Source organism: Pinus tabuliformis, chromosome 4_1 (assembly GCF_031772625.1).
Source record: "Pinus tabuliformis cultivar Carrire ecotype Pingquan chromosome 4_1, CPIR1, whole genome shotgun sequence".
Lineage (NCBI taxonomy): Eukaryota > Viridiplantae > Streptophyta > Pinopsida > Pinales > Pinaceae > Pinus > Pinus tabuliformis.
In genome coordinates, this window is record NC_142303.1 from 931943640 (window position 1) to 931959190 (window position 15551).

Sequence of the window (15551 nt, forward strand, 5' to 3'; positions counted from 1 at the left end):
TTTCCTATGGGTTAGTTGAGCTATTGCATGATGGACTTCAGTTAGAACTCAAGTGATTGAGTTTGGTGGAGTTGATTGAGGATTTTATGGAGTTGTGTTCAGTTTGACTTAGTTGAACTAGTTGTATTTAGTCTAACTGCCAAATAAACTAGTGATGAGTGATGTGAATTAATTATTAATTAATTCACTAATTATTAAATCATAAATCAACTAAAGAATACATCAATTAACTCAATGCATTGACAGTTCAGTGGAGATAAGTGTTAGAGGTGGGTGAAAGGGTGAGTCTACTATCAGTTGTGACTATAGCTGTGCATGAGATTTGCACAAATCATTGATTGAGACTGCCAATGAGGACTGCGCAGTACAAACCAAGGGAATTCAAACTTGGATTAGATCTATTCTCAAATTGGATTGCCCAGTAGAGGCAAGCAAACAGTGGAGGAGATTTGAACTTGTGACTTGATTCAGATCTGAGCTAGTTTGTGTGTAGCAGGCGGAGATAGTACTGAGTACTTGTGAGGAGTATTGTACTATGTATTGTTACATGTTCTCTATCATTATAATATACAGATAGTTGGGGGTTTTCATATGTATGCTTTCCCCATTACATACTGTGTTGATAGGTGTGATTGATGTTTCAATGTGCGCATGCGATTGTTTTTAATTCCGCAAAATTGATGATCAATGGTAGAGGAGGTTATGTATTATGCATGCATTCCGCAAATAGTGTATAATCAGGATAATCTCTGTGAATAAGTGTTATATTATTCAAAAATTATACATGGTATCAGAGAGAGGTTGATCATGAGATTTACTATTCAGAAAGTGATTACGTTTTATTTCTTCAGGCAGAGTCTGTAATCGGACCAGGTAGGCTCTGGATTCATCCTTCTTTTGGAAGGTGAGATATCCGGTAAAAGCCCATACAATCAATCTCTGTACGAGAAATACTTTGTTCTCGCGAATTTTAGATTAGAAGCGGTTGAGTTTTGAGCTGGTGGAATTCAAATTTGCAGCAGTGTTTTCTTGGTGTCAAAGTTGAAATGTCTTTCAACGGATTGCGATTGGAGTATGCTCTTGAAGGCAGCTCAAATTATATTGCATGGAAAAACGGGATGGAGGTAGATGACAATGGGTTGAAGGAGTTCATAGATGCTGAGGTCCCAAAGCCTACTGATGCTGCTCTAGTTGAGGCTTGGCAAAAGAAGACAGCAAAGTGTCGAAGGATTCTGTTGGAGGGCGTGAAGGATCACATTGTATCCAGCCTGCATGGAAAGGCTTCTCCATACTTGATGTGGAAAGCGTTGACAGATTTATTCCAAAGCAAGAGCGACCAGAGGAAGTTGGCACTCAAGGATAAACTTAGAAACATTAAGTGTGAGAAAGGAGACAGTATGCCCAAGTATCTCACGAAGTTCACCCAATGCCAGGATGAGCTGGGAAGTGTGGGGGTGACTGTCGATGATGAGGACTTGGTGAGCTTGGCTCTCCTTGGTCTTCCGAAGAGTTGGCATCCCTATCGGGACTCTGTCAATGGTCAGGAGAAATTGCCAGGATGGGAGAGACTTTGGTCAGATCTTGTGCAAGAGGAGATCAGGCGGAATACCAAGGACGGACCTTCATCAAAGGCATCTGATGAAGAAAATTGCGCTTTGGCTGCCAAAGCAAAGAAGGGGAAGAACAAGAAAGCTTCTCATTTCAGTGCGAAAGGCAAGAAGCAGGACATGTCCAAGGTGAAGTGCTTTCACTATAACCAGCATGGACATTATGCCACAAATTGTCCGCAGAAGAAGAAAAATAAGCAAGTTGTTGGATCTGCAGCGGGAGAGGCCTTAGCCTCACAGTTTGAGCTGGATTTTTCACTGATCACATGCTTGGTATCAAGTGTGACGAGATCGGTATGGTTCTTGGACAGTGGTGTGTCTTTTCACATGACAGGAGATTGAGATTTGTTTACTAATCTGGATGAGAAAGATCTTGGAGTGCACATCGAGATGGGCAATGATGGTAGATACAGTGCGACCGGTATAGGTACCATTTCCTTTGAGAGGGAGTCTGGTAAACCTTTCGTATTGAAAGAAGTGATGCATGTTCCAGGATTGAAGAAGAATCTTATCTTTGTGGCGATGTTAGAAGACAAGGGATACGATGTTGTCTTCAGTGAAGGAAAGGCTTTCCTGCGCAGTAAGACAACTGGAGAAACCCGAAAGATAGGGGTTCGAGTCAAGAACCTTTATAAATTGCATGTAGATGGCTGCGCAATAATGGCATGCAAGGCAGAAGGATTGGTGAGCTGGGATGATGGCGAGCTGTGGCATCGGAGATTAGGCCACCTTCACCATGGAGCCTTGAATATACTGCAACAGATTTCTATTGGGCTTCCTAAAGGCACTCTTGCGCAGTCAGATCAGTGCAAGGGGTGTACTTTGGGAAAATTTGTGAAAGCCACCTTTCACGAGAAGGATAGTCATGCCACAACGATCCTTGAGAGAATTCATACAGAAGTGTGTGGACCTTTCTCAGTAGCTTTGACAGCAAAGCACAAGTACTATGTGATCTTTGTTGATGATTTCTCTCGAAAGTGTTGGATCTTCTTCATGCAGAAGAAGAGCGAGACATACTCAAAGTTCTGTGAGTTCAAAGCACTGGTCGAGAAGGAATCGGGGAAGAAGGTGAAGGCTCTTAGGAGCGACAATGGTGGTGAATTCATCTCTGGCGAGTTCAAGGACTTCTGCAGCGCAGAAGGGATTCAAAGAGAGCTCATAGCTCCCCATAACCCACAGCAGAACGGGGTTGCTGAGCAGAAGAACAGAACGATCGTGGGTGTTGCACGGGCGATGTTGCATGATCAGGGCCTACCCCTTCACTTGTGGGTGGAGGCATGCAATACTGCAGTATATGTGCAGAACCATTGTCCTCACAAGATACTTGGCATGAGTACACCTGAGGAGGCTTATTCTGGTAAGAGGCCTGATATTTCCCATTTGAGGATTTTTGGTTCTCCTGTTTACATGCATGTGATGAAGGATGCCAGGAAGAAGCTGGAGCCGACCGCAGAGGTTGGGATATTTGTGGGGTACACTGATATGCCCCACAACTATCGTGTGTATTTTCCAGACAGTCGCAAGACTGTTCTGCGACGGGATATCAAATTTCAAGAGGAGAAAGCCATGAAGTGTTCGCTTGAGAGGGAGCCACACTTGCATGCATATGAGGAGCTATTAGTTCCTAAGGATGAGTGTCAGGATGTGGATCAACCACAAGATGAAGTTCATGGAGTGGAAGAGACCACTCATGCAGCGCCAACCATCAAAGGTCGAAAGCACACTACAGAAGCTGAGCAACTGGCTCAAGATGTAGAGAAGGTTGTAGGACCACCTACAGAACAACGCAGACAGAGAAAGTCACCTAATCGGTACATTGGATACATGGCTCTTGTGAGAAAATGTGTCGTGACTGAGCCATCCTCTTTCGAGGAAGCTGTGGAGGATCCTGCACGGGTAGATTGCATGGTGGAAGAGTATGATTCGATTGTCAGAAACAGTGCATGGGAGATTGTCCCAAGACCGGAGGGGAAATCAGTGGTGGGTTCGAGATGGATCTACAAAGTGAAGCAGGCAGCTGACGGGAGTGTGGAGAAGTACAAGGCAATATTTGTTGCCCAAGGTTTCTCATAGATAGAGGGATTGATTATGAGGAGAACTTTGCACCTGTCGCAAGGTATTCTTCCATATGGACGATTCTTGCTCTCTCAGCCCAGATGGGGTGGCACATCCATCAGATGGATGTGAAGACTGCGTTTCTCAATGGAGTCATTGAGGAGGAGGTGTACATAGAGCAGCCCGAAGGTTTCAAGATCTTCAGCAGCGATTCGCATGTGTGCGGGCTCAAGAGAGCGTTGTATGGGTTGAAACAAGCACCTCGTGCTTGGTACACATGGATAGAGAGTTATTTCACCGGACTTGGATTCTCCAAGAGCGATGCGGATCCTAACCTATACCATATTGCGGTGGAGGGTAAGTTGCTGATCATTGTACTTTATGTAGATGATTTGATTTTGATGGGAGATGAGCTGTTGATACTTTCATGCAAGGAGGATCTTGCTAGAGAGTTTGAGATGAAGGACTTGGGCCTCCTTCATTTTTTCCTGGGATTGGAAATTTGGCAGCGCAGTGATTGACTATTTGTTTCTCAGGGTAAGTATGCCTGGGAGATACTGGAGAAGTTCAACATGCATGGCTGCAAGCCTGTTGATACTCCTCTTCCTGGAGGTTGAAGGAAGGAGGATGTTACTTTAGCGGAGGTAGTGGATGCCACTGTTTATCGACAGTTGGTGGGGTCGCTTATGTATCTGGTCAATACACGACCCGATATATGCTATGTTGTTAACCAGCTTTCACAAGCTATGGTTAAGCCAACCAAGCTCTTCTGGAAGGCAGGCAAGCATGTATTGCGTTATCTCAGAGGCACATCGGGATATGGATTGTGGTACAGATAAGAGGATGAGGTGAAGCTATGTGGCTTCACGGATGCAGATTGGGCAGGGAGCCCAATGGATAGAAAGAGCACATCTGGAGGGATCTTCAGTATCGGGTCGACAACAATTTCTTGGTACAGCAGGAAGCAGAGATACATGGCACTCAGTTCAGCAGAGGCCGAGTATATGGCAGCAAGTTTGGCTGCATGCGAGGCTATATGGATGAGGAAGATCCTGGTTGGGTTGTTCGGGTCACACTTGGAGCCTACTGTGATTTATTGTGATAACCAGAGTTGCATTAAACTCTCGGCTAATCCAGTATTTCATGATATTTCCAAGCACATCGACATCAGGTACCATTATATCAGAGATTGTGTGCAGCGGAGAATAATGTTACTTTCATATATTCCCACGGAGAATGAGGATGCTGATATCTTGACGAAGGCGTTCACCAGGAGAAAATTCGAATACAACAGAGGTAGGATAGGGGTTGCAGATAATCCATATCTTGTTGAGAGGGAGTGTTGAAAATGCAACAAGATGATGGAGCTTAGTGAAAAGAAGTCGCCTTCACTAAGTGGGCCCACAGACTATTTTTGGCGCAAAGGCTATTTTTAGACTATGTCCATTTTTAGACATATGGATCATGGTATATGAGTTGTAGGATGCTATTTATGGATGATTGGTCATGTTGGTAAAAATAGATGGACCTCTATTTTTAGACATATGGGTGGAGTCTATTTTTAGACTGCTAGTCTAAAATAGAACAGTCGAATATTATTAGCTCTTAATAATATTTGGACTATAAACATTATCTTATCCTCTTGCAGCACTTCAGTTCGAGCTACGGATGTGGCACATGCAACTGCCAGAAGGAAATACGCTTTTCCTATGGGTTAGTTGAGCTATTTCATGATGGACTTTAGTTAGAACTCAAGTGATTGAGTTTGGTGGAGTGATTGAGGAGTTGATGGAGTTGTGTCTAGTTTGACTTAGTTGAACTAGTTGTATTTAGTCTAAATGCCAAATACACTAATGATGAGTGATGTGAATTAATTATTAATTAATTCACTAATTATTAACTCATAAATCAACTAAAGAATACATCAGCTAACTCAGTGCATGGACAGTTTAGTGGAGACAAGTGTTAGAGGTGGGTGAAAGGGTGAGTCTAGTATCAGTTGTGACTATAGCTATGCATGAGATTTGCACAAATCATTGATTGAGATTGCCAATGAGGATTGCACAGTACAAACCAAGGGAATTCGAACTTGCATTAGATCTATTCTCAACTTGGATTGCGCAGTAGAGGCAGGCAAACAGTGGAGGAGATTTGAACCTGTGAATTGATTCAGATCTGAGCTAGTTTGTGTGTAGCAAGTGGAGGTAGTACTGAGTAATTGTGAGGAGTATTGTACTATGTATTGTTACATGTTCTCTATCATTATAATATACAGATAGTCAGGGTTTTTAGCTGTATGCTTTCCCCATTACATACTGTGTTGATATGTGTGATTGATGTTTTAATGTGCGCATGCGATTGTTTTTAATTCCGCAAAATTGATGATCAATGGTAGAGGAGGTTATGTATTATGCATTCATTCTACAAATAGTGTATAATCAGGATAATCTCTGTGAATAAGTGTTATATTATTCAAAATTTCTACATTAGACATCATACCTTTTATGTTCCCTGAAAAGAGAAAAATTCACACAATTTCATTAGCATGAATCCCAACCTACATGCTACAGCATACAATTTCATTTGCTTGAATCCCAACCTACATGCTACAACAATTTAAAAGAAACATGATGCCCATATGGCATGCCAAAAATCACCCTAGGACTGAGTATGTAAACTATGCAATAGTAACTAAGTGGATGATGAAGAATTTTTTTTAGACATCCCATCTAGAGCAACATAAACTCCATGTACCAGATAATAATATCAACCACCCCGTATGTCTTTGCCTACTTCGATTCCCTCGCCCTCACCTATGCTGGTGGATCTGGAGATCTACCTGAACTGACTCTACTATTATATATGAGATTAGGCTTTTATTCATAATGGAAGTGGAAATTAAATGCAAGCAATACAAGTGTTATTTTTTGTTTATATTTTCCTTTCCTAATTACCTTTTCATCAGACAAAGTTGTCCATACTACCTCGACCAGACTGCCTCGATGTCTTCGCTGAAACTCAAATCTAGTACAACTAGTTGTTGCATATTCCATTCACATGGTAAGCATTTCAGTGGGCAGTTTTCCCATCTCATCCATTGTATTGCTTGAGGCATTTGTGCAAAGTCTCCCTCAATGAGAGCTCCATCCAACCAACGCAGTTGCAAATTACACATTGTTTTCAAATTGTTGGTTTGCAATGTAACTTCTTGTTGAAGATATGTTAGACATCGCACCTTTTTTGTTCCCTGCACAGAGCAGAATTCATACAATTTCATTAGCATGAATCCTGACCTACATGTTATAGCAATTTAAAATTATCTACTAGAATTACCATTCAAGATGTTAACATTAATATTTATCATCAAGATGGTACTAATCTGACTCAAAGAGACATGAACCAATTATAGCATTTGATTTGTTTAAATGGTAATATTTGAATTGATAGCTTCTACATTTTCAATCAAAGTTGAGACTTAGATCACGCAAACAACTTTGGAGCTAAGTGAGAGTTCCACTCAGACTTGGACAATGGAGGGTCGGTCAAAGGTTGCCGGCAGCCACACGGCTAGAGGAGGGCTAAATTTCAATTTTTTTTAGCCCAAATTCTAGGCATTGTTAATACAACAAACCTACTACAGCAGCATATTTGAAGATGCAAATAGGGCCTATTTAAACTTTGATCAAGTAACCCCATCCAAGAATTTGGGATAGTGTTCTCTTCAACAACTAATGATATTAAAGAATCAACTAATGAAATTAAAGAATCAGGAAAACCAGTAATGAAGATCATAAGCTTAAGACCTACTTGAGAACCACTAATTACAGATGCAAAACTAACTTCAAAGACAAGACAAAAAAATGATAACAAATCACATTATAGTAAATGATGCAAACATACAGCAGAAGAAAGGAGAGAGTGAGACATATCGTTTCCAAAACTGTGTTTGTATTAGTCATGAATACATATTTTTCTGCAGTGTCCTCATAAGCCTTGAAGGCATTCCTCCATTCTGTTATGGACCTTTGTTCTACAACAGTTTTCACTTTGCTACGGATCCAACAGTGGTTTCATTCTACAACAATGGATTAGACAAGTGTAATACATGCACATGAGGTCACTGTTTGCAAACTACGTGATCCACCCTTGCCACAAGTAAAAAAAAATAATCAAAAAGCTCGTTTGGGGTGGGTCCGAGCAGGTATGCTCCATCTGGGTTCTATCGACAATCACTCCCAGTAATAACAAGTCTTTCGTGTCAGGGACTTGCTGCCTCTGCAACCTTTCTTGTTTAATTGACAATCCTATCATTTAATACGGATTCATATGAGACTCATCGACATTCTTCTTTATATAATTAGTTATTAAATGTACGTTTTCCTACATTCATCTTTCGGATTTTGACCTTACCTTTGTCCCTTTCAGCACCAAAAGTAAAAGATTAGAAAAGCAATGAAGACCTACACAAACTGGACATATATTTTAAAGTAATTATTAATTTATTTTTATTTCATTTATATTTGTAATATTTTTTATATTGAATATTGTATTTATTTATAAATTAACTAATTAAATTATTAAATAAAAAATTTAGAATATATATTTTAAGAATATTTAATGAGAAAACAATAGTATGAGTAAGAAGTATATAAATGAAAGTAAAATGTTGAAAAAAAATGTAAGACAAATAATATGTGGTGAAAAAATGGATAGGTTTTCTAGTCTATTTATAGACTAGGTTTCATTATATGTGTAATATGGGTAACTAATACCATGTGATCAAAACTCATGTATTGTAGATTTAACAACTTTGACTTTATGATTGAGTCAAGTTTACTTAACAATCCCCCTTTTAAACTTCATTTGGAAATGTTCTTCAAATCCAATCTGGAAAATCTAATGCACTCCCTCCCTATCACCTAGGCACATGATCTACTTCTAGGCTTTACTAGTAGGGCTATGCATATCTAACCAAGTCTATGCTTTACTAGAAGGGCTATGCGTATCTAACCAAGTCATACAGTTTTATCCTCATTTTACAGGTAATTTAAAAAAAAACATCTCCAAAGTAATTTACATTTTTAATTTCTAAAATAATATTGCTATTAGCTCAAGTAATATGAATGAATGTTTCTTATTTTTTCAATATGTACAAATGTCATCCACAATTGTGTTTTGTTTTCAATATTTACAAATGTTATTGTTTTCTCACAATACCATTCTTGTATTCCAACATGTGTTGCATAACCTCATGCTTCATTTTTTTCTTGCAAATCCTTGAAATAATGAACTACCTCTTCTTGACTAATTGATGTTCTCATATCCATGTAGGTACACAACCTCCTTAATCATAACTTGGTCTCACCCATCTCACATTTGAGATTACTTCACATATTCCCCCTTAACTCAATATTCTACATACATGACAACTTTAAGCTAGTAGATAGTACACCTAAAACCCTTGTAGCTATCTAAGTGGTTCATTCCACAATTTCATCATATATCCTCTATATGCTTGAGAAGGATAACTCCATGTGATATTGCCTTACAACATGTACTCCTAAATAACAAGGCTTACAACAAACCTAGGGAATTCAACTTGCCAATAAATCTCCACTTAGATCTTCAAATCAAGTTTCTCACAAACCTTAAGTCAATAAGAATAACAGATCAACTTACTTTGATACAACATGTTATAATTTAAAATAAGAGAGATAATAAATGTATCTTGGAAAACCCCACCAAGGAAAAAATAGCCATGAATCTTTGATTACCATTCAGCTAGCCAAGATACTGTCTAACTGAGTTCTCATTTGCTCACTTCTAGTGCCTTACAATGAAGGATTCCAAGCCTACTTATAAGCTTCATTACATGAAATACTATGGGAAACATAAAATGGGTCATGAAAACCATGTCCTTAATAATCATGAATGTAGAATACACACATTTGGCTCATTTTTGAGTCAAGTTTAACCTAGCATTCCCCACTTCAAACTTGACATGGGGAAATTGTTTAGATCCACTATGGAAAACAGCCATGCCCCCGTCACTCCAAGCTTTACTAGAAGTACACATGCCTTACTAGGTCTTACAGTCGTATCCTCATTTATATGTTTTTTTCTTTTATTTTCATTTTAGGACCTAGACCTATGTTTCCATCCTCTTACCTTGTCACCTTCTAACACCTAGTTCTCTCCTCGTGTTTCCAAATCCCGGGTCAAAGACAAAGCTCAACCTCAATCTCCATTTATAGTTCTTATAGCTACTCTCTATGTACTTGGAACTTCTTGTGAGAGACTTTTCTCTGTCACACTTTAAAAAATGCTCCTTCAATAGCCATGTCACAAGGAACTCTATCTTTCTTCCCCATTGGCAATAGACCACTCCACTCTTAGAGTCTAGATTAATCATAGCTCTTAGACGATTGTTATAAGTACAATGTGGGAGAGAAACTATTAATAAATATAAACTAGCAAAGCATAAATCACACACAAGATTGATATTGGAAAACCCCAAACAAGAAAAAACTAGAGCATAGTAGATCTATTATTCATGGCCAAAATGCATCTTACAATAGAGAATCTATTTTGTATTTATAGGCTTCATTACATGCAACACCATGGGTCAATATCATGTGCTTGAAACCATGTATTTAAACCTAAAAACTTTGACTCTATGGCTGAGTCAAGTCTTCCTAACATGAAATTAGTGTATATCTAATTTCATATTTATCTTACATAGAAAAGGATAAGATGTAAACCTTTTTTCAAGTTTTTTACTCTAAAAAGAGGTTTACACCTAGACAGATTTGATCCCTCAAGATGAATGATATATTTAGAGTTAAAATGGATATGCAATCACATTTGAACCATATTGAATATACAATTTCATAATTAGAATAGATTAAATTATATAACATATGATCTTCCTTTCCTTCTTACACATGAGAAGAGTCGAATAGCCATTAACTTGTAATGATGTTATTCATAACATATCATCATAGTTATAACAATATTATTCATAACACATAGAAATATTAGCCCCAAGGGTTAGTTTAGTTGGTTGAGTTCCCATTGCTAAATACCTCGGTAGTTGGGAGGTCATAGGTCAAATATCCTCGACGCCCTTAAAGTTAGGCCTTGCTTATTTGGTCAGTAGATTTTTCTTGTATATGTAGCAATAACCACCCTTATAATATTTATTAAATTACAATAAAATCTTATCATAAAAATGTTGCATTGAAATCTTATCTTAATATTGCATATTATATAAATAAAATAATCAAATAAAACAAAATTCTATCATATACTAAAAAGATGATTCATAACGAAAATAATAATAAATTATTTAGCAATTAATTTCAACCTATATAGAAATGATTTATTAATTTGAACATATATCAAAATGATTGGTTGTAAATTAATTTCAACCTATATAATAATGATTCACAATAATGGAAAAATCATTATAAATTAATTTCAACCTGGTAATGACTCACAATAAAGGGAATAATAGAGCCCAATTGTTTAGATCTCTTTGTTAGTAGCCTCACTTGTAACTAGTTCTTCCCACCTCAAGCCATTATTTTTTTTTATATTTTACTCATTAATTGATGGAGGTTATTATTTGATTTCATAAATAAAATAATTTTGTATTTTTATATATTTATAAAAAATTTAAATAAAAAAATAGAATATATTATTATTTTATATAGTTGTAATTTATTTATCATAAGTTTTGGAAATTTTTAATTTTTTTTTGTTGAATTTGTTTAGTTAGGATTTATTGGAATCACTAGTTTTGAATACTTTAAACTTTTAAAAAAAATAGGGCGTTGAATTTATATGTGCAATCAAAAACTAATTTTAAATAGCGAAATATCCAGATTTAACAAAAAAAAATGTTTCACCAAATTTGAGCAAAAATATTTAAGACTTTTGATAATTAGACAATTTTCTTAAAAATAAGTATATAAAGCAATTTAAATACTAAATATCAATTTTACTTTATTAAAATGTATTTATTCAAATATCAAATTTATGAAAATAAGTATAAAATTGAATGTTAATTAAGTTTATTTTAGAAAGTTAAGAGAAAGAATAATTATCTATCAGTAGATAGAGGTGGATCCCTTGTCCCACAAACAAGGGGTCTCATACACCAATTTGATGTCTAGTTTGACAACCTTAAAATCAAATAATAATAATAATATTGAAATTATATCAAATATACTATTATAAAAAATTTAAACTTTGTTATTATAATACTTTTAATATTAATTAAATTTTTTATTATAATAATTCAATATTAATCATTTTATTATTAAATTTTTTATTATTAATTAATGTATATAATTTTGTTAAATTTTTTTATATTATTAATTATTTAAAAATTTAATTACATTTTTTTAATATTTATTTATCTTATTATTATTTAAATATTTATGTACTTTATTTACTATTTAAAAATTAATTAAATATTTAAATTTATACCATAATAATCAGAATAAAGAAGAAAGATAACTACTATCCCAGCTTATTGAAGTAAAAAATTAACTTCTCCATTAATTATTACATACATGTGTTTTAACAGATTCTTTAAATGTAGTTAAAGTTTATTTTTCCATCCTATTCAAAAAAGAGATAACACTTGAATGGAGGAGTGTTGTAGGCAATTTTTATAACCAAAGTTAATATATCTTATTTTATTGTACAAGGAATTCAGATTTGTACTCTGCTGTGGTATAAAGCTAAAATTCATAACTTGGCAAATCAATAAAAAAAACTTTATTCTATTCATTTATCTTTTTCTTTTGTATGAATAAAGTTCAGAAGCCTGCTGGACAAGGTGTCGAAATGCTGGCCCTCCTCTTTACGCTGAGTACATAGAAGATGTTATTTAAAGCAACAATGATAATGGCAGTCTCCTGTAATAAGAGTCTATCGCCTTTACAGCAGATTTAGCTTACATAAAATTATCAGAAATGGTTTTAACGATCAGAAATGGAATTTACAATTAAGTTATCAGGTTGGTTTTAACGATCAGAAATGGATTTTACACCCATTGCTGTATTTATATTTCAGCTCTGAAGTTAGCAATGTCTGAATACTGATATATTGATATATTAATGTTGAAAGTTGTATATATACTGATTGAGAGACCAAGGTACACTGGATAAAGTCCAATAATTGTTTTTTATATATATACAAATTGTTTTTTATATATAAATGGAATTTCTCACATTATGAAGATAAACCATCGTTGCTGGTTCGAAACGTAGATGGAAAAAAATTCTTATTCGATGTATCCGGAAGAGAATCTAAACAAAGATGTCTAAATGTTCATTTACGAATCTTCCCACATTCTTATTCTGGTTAAAAAAGAAAATTATTAAAGTAAATGATTAATTTCATAATTACATATACCCATTCCAATCTTTTCAATATACGCACTAATTTGCATCATTCATTTACTAAAGCTGTTCTCGAGGAATATGGAAAAGCGTCCATTATTTGTCCCCGCTAGATTTTCTCTTCAACGCAAAGATAATTCCGAAATTTATATTTATGATAATTGGTTTACAGCGGTGCCCGATCGAATCTTGCTGCAAGCTGCCCAGGCAGATTGATTGCAGCTTCCTGCACATAAATGAAAGAAAGAAAAGCCTGTAATTACATAATGGAGCAGGCATTGGGGTTGTCATCGCTGAAGAGCGTGGTGTACATCTCGTCTGGGCGGCTGGCTGCGCTGGGGAATGAATAATCCACGTTGCGCACATAGCCTGCAGGTGCCTTCTTGTCATACGTCTGCGGAGCATAAGGATGATAAACCAGATTGTAAGGGACGTAAGGCCAGATTTCTGCTCTTTTTCCCGTTGCCTTAACTCTCTTCAGCACACAGTAACCTTTTGAAGCTTTCTGTTCACCTCCACTGATTTCACCCCTGCAACAACAATAAGGCTTTGCCCATATTATAAGTCTAGTTTAATAGCACAAGATGGAATAATTAGAATCTAAATATGGAAGTCTGTATGGAAGTCTGTAATAACCTTTCATGGAAGAGACAGAGTTTCTGACTTTTCTTTCACAGCCTTCACAGTCCATTCTCACTTTTAGCTCCACTGTCTGCATCAGAATAATGGGGGGAATATGGTTAGTTGTAACTTCCAGTCATACAAGCATTTGCTGGCTATGAAAGAAAAGAAACTGAATATATTAGTATATTAGCTCCTGCTCCTACAATACTTTGCAGGGATATAGTATATTAGCTCCTGCTCCTACAATACTTTGCAGGGATAGCCAGATAGGACTGTAAAACTATTTATCTACTATACAGAAATATTCAGAGAGAGCGCTCATAAACAGAAACTTATAGATGTATATATCTTGCTTTAAGCAGATAGTTAATTCAAATCTTATAGAATCAAAAGCTCTTTAGAAGTGAAAACAATGGAACATTAGGTTTTGATGATGGGTGTAGCAATCAAGAAAGGTGGTTTTGATGATGGACGAAGTGTTTGCCAGAAACATTGGATGAATCAAATCTTTTATACACGATCAAATCTTTCACATAATTTTTCTAAATATTCTCAGTAACCATGGAAATTTATAATATAATATACTAATCAAATCCTTTACACAGTTCTTTTCTTGAAAATTCTCAGCAACACTGGAAATTTATAGTATGGTACAGAAGAGAAAACTGGATTTGATAGGGTTAGAACTTAGAACCATTCTGAGTAACTATATAAAATATCAAGAAAGATAGATAGTTTACTGTGGGGAAAGCAATTCCAAGACATCTACCTGAGACAAAAAGCAATGCGACAGTGAAAGCACACGCTTACCTGCAGCTGCTTCCGCCTGCGTTTTGCATGGCCATTGAACAACCTTGAAAGGTATTCCAGAGCGCCCATTTTGTGCACCAGAGCTTGACTAGGACACACAAACGCTAAACAGATGTTCACCAATGTGAATATACACAATGTAAATATAAAGCAAACCGCTGGCCCCGATTAATGGTTATATATATCTGAAACAAGCGAATCCTAGATGTATAGCCGATACCATCCAAAGTACATGAATAGATTGTGTATGATTTGGGATTTTGTTTGTGCAGAGGAGAATCGAAATCGAAGCAGAAGCAGAGCTTAGATTGAATAAAAGATATGGGCAGAGGGGGGATTATGAGCACTGAAGTTGCTTAAAATTGCACGACGAATGGTCGACCGAAAAGAGAATGGACCGCTTAGGCTATAAATAGACTTGGAAGGACAGAGAAATGGCAGAGAATTATGGGGCCCAGGATACACTACTGTTGCTTTTGTACTCGACTGTTCACGGAAGTCTCTGGGGACGATATTGAGATTTCCAGTGCTTGCTTTCGTTAGTAGATGCCAGTGGAGAAGCCGTGGGTGTCAAGTAATTAGTGGTAGAGATTTGGGTACAAATCAAGAATTAGGGCGGCGCTTTTGCAAAGTAAAAGCAATCTATGACTTTAAAACTGGGATGTGGGGAGCTGTTTCGGTCCATCTGGCTGAAATCCGGAGACTCCTTTGATGCCATGCACGTCATAATTACGGGGTAACGTAAAAAGCAGTAGGATACTTGACAGAGGAGGTTTGGTTGGGAAATTTGGCCGCAGTATTCTAAACATTTGTTCACTTTTTGACGGGTGAGAAAATACAACATAATTTACGGGCTGTATATTATTTGTTTTTGGGGTAAATGCAGGCCGATTAATTATTGTTTTGGAAAATCAGGTCATTTGGAATTATTTGTCAGGTCAGGTTTTTACTTCGGTTAGATATTTTGGAATTATGGGTTAGTGAAGTAGTTTCTCACTTCTGATAAAAATTTTTGAGTATTGGGAAGGTAACTTGTTTGTGT

At 36.5% G+C, this 15551-nt stretch overlaps 1 pseudogene across 1 annotated transcript; it reads right to left on the reverse strand.

Annotated features, from left to right (window-relative positions):
* Positions 1 to 13079: 13079 nt before the first annotated feature.
* On the reverse strand, positions 13080 to 14904 carry LOC149179207 (heavy metal-associated isoprenylated plant protein 23-like; annotated as a pseudogene). The gene is made up of 3 exons (XR_016258903.1): positions 14510 to 14904; positions 13712 to 13787; positions 13080 to 13605 (listed from the first exon to the last, which is right to left on the reverse strand). The product of XR_016258903.1 is annotated as a heavy metal-associated isoprenylated plant protein 23-like (transcript).
* Positions 14905 to 15551: the final 647 nt, after the last annotated feature.